The 9,874-nt window shown below is 43.0% G+C and overlaps 1 long non-coding RNA gene across 1 annotated transcript in view; it reads left to right on the top strand.

Annotated features, from left to right (window-relative positions):
• The first annotated feature begins 618 nt into the window (after positions 1 to 618).
• Positions 619 to 9,874, top strand: part of LOC140134256 (uncharacterized) — a 28,001-nt gene continuing 18,745 nt past the window's right edge. The window contains exon 1 of the long non-coding RNA XR_011856160.1: positions 619 to 747. This is a non-coding gene — a long non-coding RNA (uncharacterized lncRNA). The remainder of the gene's footprint in view (positions 748 to 9,874) is intronic.

Raw genomic sequence — 9,874 nt, 5'->3', positions numbered from 1 at the left:
CAGTTAATATCTTGGCACCTGAAAACACAATCCTAGATTCAAATGATAGAGGAGATGCTACATGTTAGGTATTCAAAGTTATAGCCCTCTAAAGTGTTCCCTCCTCTCCAGCTTCATTCCAGTAGGATGCAAAGCTAGCCCGGTCATAACTCATATATTTCAATTCCTCATTGATGAAACTACGATCAGGGAGCACCGGACTAGGTAAGTTAGTTAGGTTTTTTTTCGCAGCCCCTCCCTGGCCACCTCTCTATTTTTACATACTCTCAGACAACCCCATTAATGATATACATAGTATTGTTATAGCTCATTGGCAGGGCTCAGGGTCAGTGAACCCCCTGGACCACCATGGATGATGACACTAGCCAACACCTGGGACCGGAATCTAAGTGGCAACAGGTCTTCACCAGAGCCTGCATAATGGTCTCGCTGTGCCGTGGTGCCACTAGGTCATTCCACAGGTGCGATTTGTCTGCGGTTGGTTGAAGTACCAACTCAGCGGGCAGTCTCGGAGTCTGGAACAGGCAGGTAGTCAAGGCAAGCGGCAGAGATGCAAGGTCAGGGTCAAGTCTGAGGTCACAACAGGAGAGTAGAACAGGAACACAAGGAACGCAGGGAGGAAGCTTTCTCAGAGGCATATAGTACAATGATCCGGCGGGGGTTCAAGGGAGCTTAGCCGGCGTTCGCGTTCCCTAGGGAGTGGGGGCGTGTGCCGACTGGACGAGGAGGAAGCAGAAGCGTGGAGAGGTGAGGTTGGGGAGGGCGCTGCCACAGAGAAGGGCACGGTGTGCCTCCGATCCGAGACGTGGATCGCATGGACACCCGTGGCACTCATACACTCATGGCTACTGAGCTATCTATAACCAGATCCTGTTTTGTTTCCAGATTTCCCGTATATTACATGGAATAACAAATGCTGCTGCTAAAAAGTGCAATGGAAATTAATAAGTGATGGTTTTTTAAAGCTAAAAAAACTAAATTCAAAAGGAAAGGGGGCACTTTCCTTTTGTATAAAAAAATAACAAAAAAGAAATAACAGAACAAATTGTGGAAAGATCTTCTTGCTGATGACAATGGCAGAATTATAAGCCTATGATGTCACCTGTCATATTACTACATACACCCTCTGATTCACTACTTAATAACCTCATCTCCCTTCATCTGAAACAACTTCTGTTCTGCTCAGTATTTTATTTTCCGAGACAACAACCTTTGGTGACCTTATAGAAGCCGATAAAATTGATACACATGTCTAAATGTCAAGCTGTGCACTAGGACTGCCGGAATAAGTGTCTATTTAAAGACAAATCAGCGCATCTAGTTAAGGACCAGCCCGTGACTAAGAGTTATACAGAGCGTAATCAATTGTTCCAGAGACAAAGTCATCACTTTCTCAGACTGGCTGGGGAATGATAGATGCACATTTCTATAATAACAAATGGCAACTCCTGAATGTTGTGAAGTTATGATCTGCATTCATCACTGCTAATATTTTACTTCATGGCACGAGCACAGGTTTGCAAGTGTCGTGTGTGAGAAATCCGGACATGTAAATTCCTATATAACAAGAATTAAAAAGTAGAGAAATACATGGATACATATTTTCTCTGTCATTGGAGGTGGGCTATCTTCAGGCAGCATGTTATAGAGCAGAAGAGCTGAGCAGATATACGCAGTGTCCTATTGGAGGCAGCATGTTATAGAGTAGGGAGAGATGTGCAGATTGTACATTATGGGGCACATTTACTTACAACAGTGCAGTCTGTACTATGTGCAGTGTACTGTGTAGTGTGCAGGGGGCGCCAGATTCAGGATTTGTGGCGCCCATTCTTTATGAATATGGCACACACTATACTGCCCCAACAGAGTGCACTTTTTTTTTGGTGCACCTTTAACATGGGGCTCGCGACACACTTCTGTATGATAAATATGGTGCACGTTCATACTGAGCACAGAAATTTGTGTCACATGAACAGTAGTGTAGCCGCACCACAAAAGGGTCTTGTGTGACACAAATGTGGCGCAGACACTTCTTAAATACATGTGCAAGCAGTTTGCACAGAAAAGAATGCAAAGTCCAACAGAAAACTGGAGCACGGCCCCAGTGTCCTATCTGCAGGCAACATCTTATAGAGCAGGAGGAGCTAAAAGTAAAGTACGGTAGATCATATCCAATGTGCAGGTGGTATATTATAGAGCAAGAGTAGCTGAGCAGATGGATATATAGTAAAGGTTTATATATAGTAAAACATGATGCTATCAGTGCGCAACAGCCTCCCTTACAAGACTGTGTATACATAATCAATGATAGAGCCACCCCCACCCCCTTATACTTTTAAAAACTTTTTTTTAATAAGAACAAAATATTTAAAAGGCATTTAACACAAATGTGCAAAGCAAATGTGGGTATATAATCTGTGCTGATAAATAATGCAGCTCTGTTACCCATAATGCTTTGCTGTAATGTATTCTTTTTTTTAATTTACCATGGATAAATGATGACAAAGGGCAGAGGAATAAAACAGTGTTCACATAAATCACCAGGACGTCAGTTGGATAATTTGTCTTAAATATGGCAGTATAGCAATTATTGGATGTTTTTTTCTGTAAATGATGTAATACTTGTATCAGTTTGTTGCTTTATCTGGATATATCAGCATATATTTCTTAAGTAAATACCATCCATTGTCTTTAGATGTCGGGTCTACTGCTACAACTAGGACCCGTTTCCTGGAGTTTGGAAATGTCAGGCCCGTGATAAGGAGAATATAGTGTAAATGGCATCAGCTAGCAGAATGAAGAGTTGCTGTTTTTTGACAGTTTTGGAAAACCCATTGCGGGCTGGGGAAGGGGTGGCCAAAAAAATTGTACATACCCCTTTCTGGGTCCTGATTCCCAAGTCATGCAGGTAATTCGGTCATTGGCAGATGCAACATCCCATGGGCTAACAAGGTCAATGATTGGCCAAGGCAGGTCTTGTGACCCCCCCTCGCCCAAGAATTTGCGGATGGAAGCAGATGCTGAAGACCTAAGTTACTGACATGAGAAGCGGGTGACGGACAGTATGTACACATATGCAAATTACACAATTTACATTCCTCTTTAACAGGTAGGTCAGAAGCAGCTTATAGAAACTTGCCTTGATTAGTCCTGCTTATCCTAGTGTGGAAGACACCTTAGTTTAGGCCCTATAACCCTAGTGACATATAAAATTCTTCATATATGTAATATTTCATCATCTCTAACTCTACATGTTTCGCCCAAAGTCTATGGGTTCATCAGCAGTGGCATAACTAGAAGCTGATGGGCCCCACTGAAAAGTCTGTGCCAGGCCCCCGACTATAATGTATGGTTTATAGTTATAGTCTTCTCATATGGGAAAGTGACACCATAACGGCCCCCTAAACCTCTTGGGCCCGGCTGCGACCGCAACCTCTGCACCCCCTCAAGTTACGCTCCTGCTTATCAGGAAAAAAAAAGGAGCGATGAGTGTAAGATGCAGTGTCTATCAATTGATACACTTACAGAAAACAACAAAAAGAGAAAACATGGGCGTCCTGATGGAGGGGACTGGCACCTATAGTCATAGGCACGGCAGAACCGATGGGATATAAATCCAACAAACTCCGCCTTCCAAACCGGATGCCAGACAAGCATTGGAAGGGAAAGACTTGCTATAGTCCCACCTGAAGGAGTTGGTCGACAACTGGTCCGCCCACTCCACTTCGATTGGTGCAACTACCCCGGGAGGAGTCTAAGGCAGATAGCGGCCGAGCCCACTATTATTAGACTATAATGCTAACTAATAGACACAGTACGATTGTGAGCGCATATCTATCTGCACTGATATTCACCAGATCCTCTTATTACAAGTAAAAATAATGATTATATTCCAGTGTCATAACACAGAAATGTACCCGGAACACACAAATGTATTTATACCACAGAATTTAGCATTTCCTGTGTGACAAAAGGGCATAATGGGGGCGCCGACCTCCAGCACTACACTGTTATTGCTACTGTTAACTTCATGTACAAGTATTGATTTTGCGCCTTTAGAACCGCCAGATGTCATTAGAAATTTCCTGTGTTATGTTATCAATTTGTCGGCTGCGTTCTCACTATGTTCTGCCAAACCGGCAGGGCTTTCAGGTTGTCCATCTGACAGACTCGTGAAAGTTTCATCAGGAAATTGTATTATCAGCAGTAACAGTTTCCCACCTCTGCATCTTACTCTAGTCAATATAACACATAAAGAAGGTGGAAAGTGATAGAAATGTTAGAACCAAAGCTTTGCTTTATAGTGTAAACAGGTAAAATACTTTGAAAGAAGAAATCTTTCATCCAAAAAACTCACCTCCACGACTACTGGCAGAATTTTGGAGCAATGCACTGTGATCTCAAACATATCTTTATTATGTCTGTCTAATATACTGTATCAAAAGATATTTCATGTTTAAGGAGACGCTATCACCAGGAACGCCAGCAGGTAACAGGTTCCAAAATGGAGAACCTATGGAACGGGTGCCCAGGCCGTCACCCCAACACAGAGTTTTCCAGACAGGTTGAGTGATTCATGGCCTCCTCCGGTGCAGTCCTAGGTAGCCCCGGATGTGCTGCGTTCAGTTTTATTTTAAAGCCATACTTCCAAGACTTCCTGGACTGCATGAGGAACAAGGAGGTGTGAATAGGACTGGATCATAATTGGTGTTCTGGCCCATCAATTCTTCCTCTTCAAGTGGATTCTGTAGAGATGCTACAACGAAAATCAGAATTTCCCTTTCCTCTTTCAAAGTTGTAGGTGTCCTCATGATGACAATTGACAATTGAAAGCTGTGATAGAGCAGGAAGCAATAACTTGCTGATTAAACTGCTGTGACAGCACTTTGTGATAAATAATAATAATCTTTATTTATATAGCTCCACCAAATCCCGCAGCACAAATAAATAAGATTTTTGCTGTAGTTTGGGCACATGGTGTCTAAAAGGTTCACCATCACTGGTTTAGGCTATGCTTATTTTAAAAATGCCTTTGTAAGCATTACTTTATGAAACGTTATTCTGTGGCTCCCTGCCAGCAGCTTGTAATGAGCCCCAGGGAGGGTAGGCATCGGAAGGAGGGGGATGGTGTGGAGGACAGGAAGACTACATGAGAAGACTGAGACAGGAGACTGCTCAGCATATGGATAAAAATTGGAATTTTTCGGAAACTGCTAAATTGACAGAAATAATAAAGGCATATTTGAAAATCCCATAGTATTTGTCTACAACACGCTGCCAGCAGAATGTAACGCTTGATATTTTAGAAATTATAAATATAGGAGGAAATTTATCACATGAACATTATCACACTCATGAGCCGGCATATGATAAAGGCCATGCCACTTCCTGTGGGGAATACATTCTGTTTTGCAGCCGCCCCCATCCACGCCCATAAGTTGTGGAGCTGATGTAGCTGCAAAAAATTGCAGGTTCCTAAAAAACCCTAGTAACCTACTGACATCATTCTTTTAGCTAAAAATGGTTTCCTTCACATCCCCTTAAATCCGAGTTATAAACATGCCTGGTATCTATAGAGTAAGTCTATAGAGGGGTGTGGTCTAATGTCATCATCTAATGTGACCAGAGTGACATCATCACAGATCCTTTAGTCTCTTAACATTAGCAAACTGTACCCCATGCTCATATCTGACCTCTTAAAAAATCCCAGCATACTCCTCTCCATGCAGGCTGCTGTGATTTCATGAGATATATGCTTAGTGTACAGTTTGCTAATGTTAGAAGGCTAAAGGACCTGCTATGATGTCACCCTGGTCACATGACATTACTGCTGCATACAGAGAAAGCATGAGGAGGAGTTGCTGGATTAAGTCAGAGGAGGCCACGGCCACCTTTACTCACTATAGACATCCCTAGATACCAGGTAAAATTATAAAATTGAATATATGGGAATCTGAGGGGAACAATTTTTAGCTAAAAGAAGGGTGGCAGTTAGTTAGTAGGGCTCTATGGGAACGTGCCACTAGCTGTATTTGTGAAAAATGTGGTGATAGGTTCCCTTTAAGACGGTATATATGATGTACACAGCAAAAAAATATATACTTCAGCAAAAAAGAAAAATTGGCAGAAACCACAGCAAAATAAATGTTACATTTTGTTTTGCCTTCCCTTTTTAAGTAAGTTTTTGTTCCTTTTTCTCCTGTAATATACATCAAAACTGTTTTCAGCTCAGTATAACCTCATTTTATTTTCTGCTATGAAAATCACAGGTTCAGTAACATTAGGCATCTCAGAGAATTCATCTTTTTACAATCAGGCCCCAGGGAAGCTAAGGGAAATAGGAGGAAAAAAATCTTTTATTCTGTATGAGCAGCCTGGTGCTGGCCTCTGTAGATTATTACACCCGGATACTGTACAAGTTTATGATCCCAGCAGCGGGGGGATACATCTTCAAAGCTAATTAAAGGAAAGTACATCATTAACAGTTTCCTATCCACACGCTGGGATCACCATCAGCCTCCCCATCACTGCATCATATATTTGTAATGGTTATACTCTCGGATTTCTCATCTGTGATCTGGACACGGCAGTTTTAGTAAATACTTCTATTCTTTATGAATTGACAATTCTGGAGCATCTTTCCATCTTATCCATTCCTCGTTAGAGTAACTGAAGAATAGGGTTTAGGTGAATCAATGCAGTATTTTAAGACACTATTGGGAAACATTAGGAATCATCCTGAAAATTGTAAATTTTAACAATGTAAAAACATAGGTACCAACATTTCTCCTAGAACAATGGACTTTTAGATTAGGAGTGCACATACTCTGCTCTTTTTTTAGACCCAGCATAGCTGAATAAGCTGGGGTTGTTTCTGAAAATGTAAAGGTTTTGTTCACTTTCACCAAATAACTGATATTGTGTATTCTCTATTCATCATAGTTTTCTAGAACTCTGCTTGCTGTCATTCTATAGGAGACTTTATTGTTTATTTACTGTGGATAAAACTTGCCCCTGGTCATGTGATGTCCCACAGGTGCACAGCTCACTTTATCCCTGGTCTTGTGATGTCACACAGGTGCACAGCTCATTATAACCCATACTAATCGGCCTTGCACTTGTGTGACATCACATGACAAGGGACCTTTTTTTATCAATGTAACAACGATGCTTTCTATAGAATAGAAAATCTGTAGGAATAAATATAGCAAGTATATTTGAAAATTGTGTAACTTTCCACAATATTAATTATTTGCTGAAAGCAGGCAACTCCTTTAAGACAATCTTGGCAAATGTGTGCTCACGCTTTTTCTCTTTCTGCTGGGATCTTGCTGTCACTATAACGCATAGGCTTTTTGTTCACCTTTGTCCGCTTCTGTGTAGGGTGCACCATTAGGAGTCTCTGACACAAATTTCATAAAAGACCCAAAACAATGGGGCACATTTACTTACCCGGTCCTGTCGCAATCCAGCGGCGCGTTCTCAGTCGAGGATTCTGGTCTTCCGGCGATTCACTAAGATAGTGCACCCGATGTCCACCAGGTGTCGCTGCTGCGCCAACGTCCGCCGAAGTTCACCATCCTATCCTGGGTGCAGGTAAGAGCATTTTATTATTAAAATACCGTGGTTTTTCTAAATCCGTCAGGTTTTCCGACGGCCACGTCCCTGATTTCCGTCGCATGTCGGCGCCGATGTGCCACAATCCAACCGCGTGCGCCAAAAACCCGGGGTAATTCAGGGAAAAACGGCGCAAATCGGTAATATTCGGGAAACCCGACGAAAAATTGCGATTCGGGCCCTTAGTAAATGACCCCCAATATGTCTTGAAAATATTTTTGGTTGAGGAAAACATACACGCATGCAACATTTGTGGATCCAAGGTACCGCAGTTGTTACCATTGGAGACCCCAGCGTTTGGGCAGCCAACAGTAAGAAAGTCATCAGTAAGTTTCTTCTCAGTGTAAGTTATTTTGATCTTTGATCAGTGGTGTAACTTGAAGCTGCCAGGTTCCAGGGCAAAATGTCTGCCAGGTCCCCAATTATAATGAATGGTTCATAGTACTTGTCTTTTTATATAGGAAAGGTACAACATACGGGTCTGGTTGCGAGCGCACCCCCCCCAACCTTTGATATATAAGGGACAACAAAGATATATAGGCCCCCCAATTAGGTATATATGCATCCCCTACTTAAGTATATATCTAGTCAGCCAGCTCATAGTATATAGCTAGTCATCCAATCTCTGTATATAGCCAGACAGCATGCCTCCAGTATATAGCCTTCCATCTTGCCCCAATATATAGCGAGCCTACTCCCAGTATATAGCCAGCCCCTTTCCCAGTATATACCTAGTCAGCCAGACCCCAGTATATCCAGACAGCCTGCCCCCAGTATATAGCTAGTCAGTCAGCCCCCAGTATAAAGTCAGCCAGTCCCTAGTATATAGCGCCAGACACCAGTATATCCACACAGCCTGCCCCCAGTATATAGCTAGTCAGTCAGCCCCGAGTATAAAGTCTGCCTGTCTCTAGTATATAGCCAGCCAGCATACTTCTAGTATATAGCCATCCATCTTGCCCCAGTATACATCCAGCCTGTCCCCAGTATATAGCCAACCAGCCCGCCCCATTATATATCCAGCCAGTCCACCCTAGTACATATCCAGCTAACCTCCAGTATATATATATATATATATACACTCACCGGCCACTTTATTAGGTACACCATGCTAGTAACGGGTTGGACCCCCTTTTGCCTTCAGAACTGCCTCAATTCTTCGTGGCATAGATTCAACAAGGTGCTGGAGGCATTCCTCAGACATTTTGGTCCATATTGACATGATGGCGTCACACAGTTGCCGCAGATTTGTCGGCTGCACATCCATGATGCGAATCTCCCGTTCCACCACATCCCAAAGATGCTCTATTGGATTGAGATCTGGTGACTGTGGAGGCCATTTGAGTACAGTGAACTCATTGTCATGTTCAAGAAACCAGTCTGAGATGATTCCAGCTTTATGACATGGCGCATTATCCTGCTGAAAGTAGCCATCAGATGTGGTCATAAAGGGATGGACATGGTCAGCAACAATACTCAGGTAGGCTGTGGCGTTGCAATGATGCTCAATTGGTACCAAGGGGCCCAAAGAGTGCCAAGAAAATATTCCCCACACCATGACACCACCACCACCAGCCTGAACCGTTGATACAAGGCAGGATGGATCCATGCTTTCATGTTGTTGACGCCAAATTCTGACCCTACCATCCGAATGCCACAGCAGAAATCGAGACTCATCACACCAGGAAACGTTTTTCCAATCTTCTACTGTCCAATGAGCTTGTGCAAATTGTAGCCTCAGTTTCCTGTTCTTAGCTGAACGGAGTGGCACCCGGTGTGGTCTTCTGCTGCTGTAGCCCATCTACCTCAAAGGTCGGCGTACTGTGCGTTCAGAGATGCTCTTCTGCCTACCTTGGTTGTAACGGGTGGCGATTTGAGTCACTGTTACCTTTCTATCAGTTCGAACCAGTCTGCCCATTCTCCTCTGACCTCTGGCATCAACAAGGCATTTCTGCCCACAGAACTGCCGCTCACTGGATGTTTTTTCTTTTTCGGACCACTCTCTCTAAACCCTAGAGATGGTTGTGCGTGAAAATCCCAGTAGATCAGCAGTTTCTGAAATACTCAGACCAGCCCTTCTGGCACCAACAACCATGCCACGTTCAAAGGCACTCAAATTACCTTTCTTCTCCATACTGATGCTCAGTTTGAACTGCAGGAGATTGTCTTGACCATGTCTACATGCCTAAATGCACTGAGTTGCCGCCATGTGATTGGCTGATTAGAAATTAAGTGTTAACGAGCAATTGGACAGGTG

Source organism: Engystomops pustulosus, chromosome 5 (genome assembly GCF_040894005.1).
Source record: "Engystomops pustulosus chromosome 5, aEngPut4.maternal, whole genome shotgun sequence".
Lineage (NCBI taxonomy): Eukaryota > Metazoa > Chordata > Amphibia > Anura > Leptodactylidae > Engystomops > Engystomops pustulosus.
This window is presented reverse-complemented; position numbering and strand designations above follow the sequence as displayed.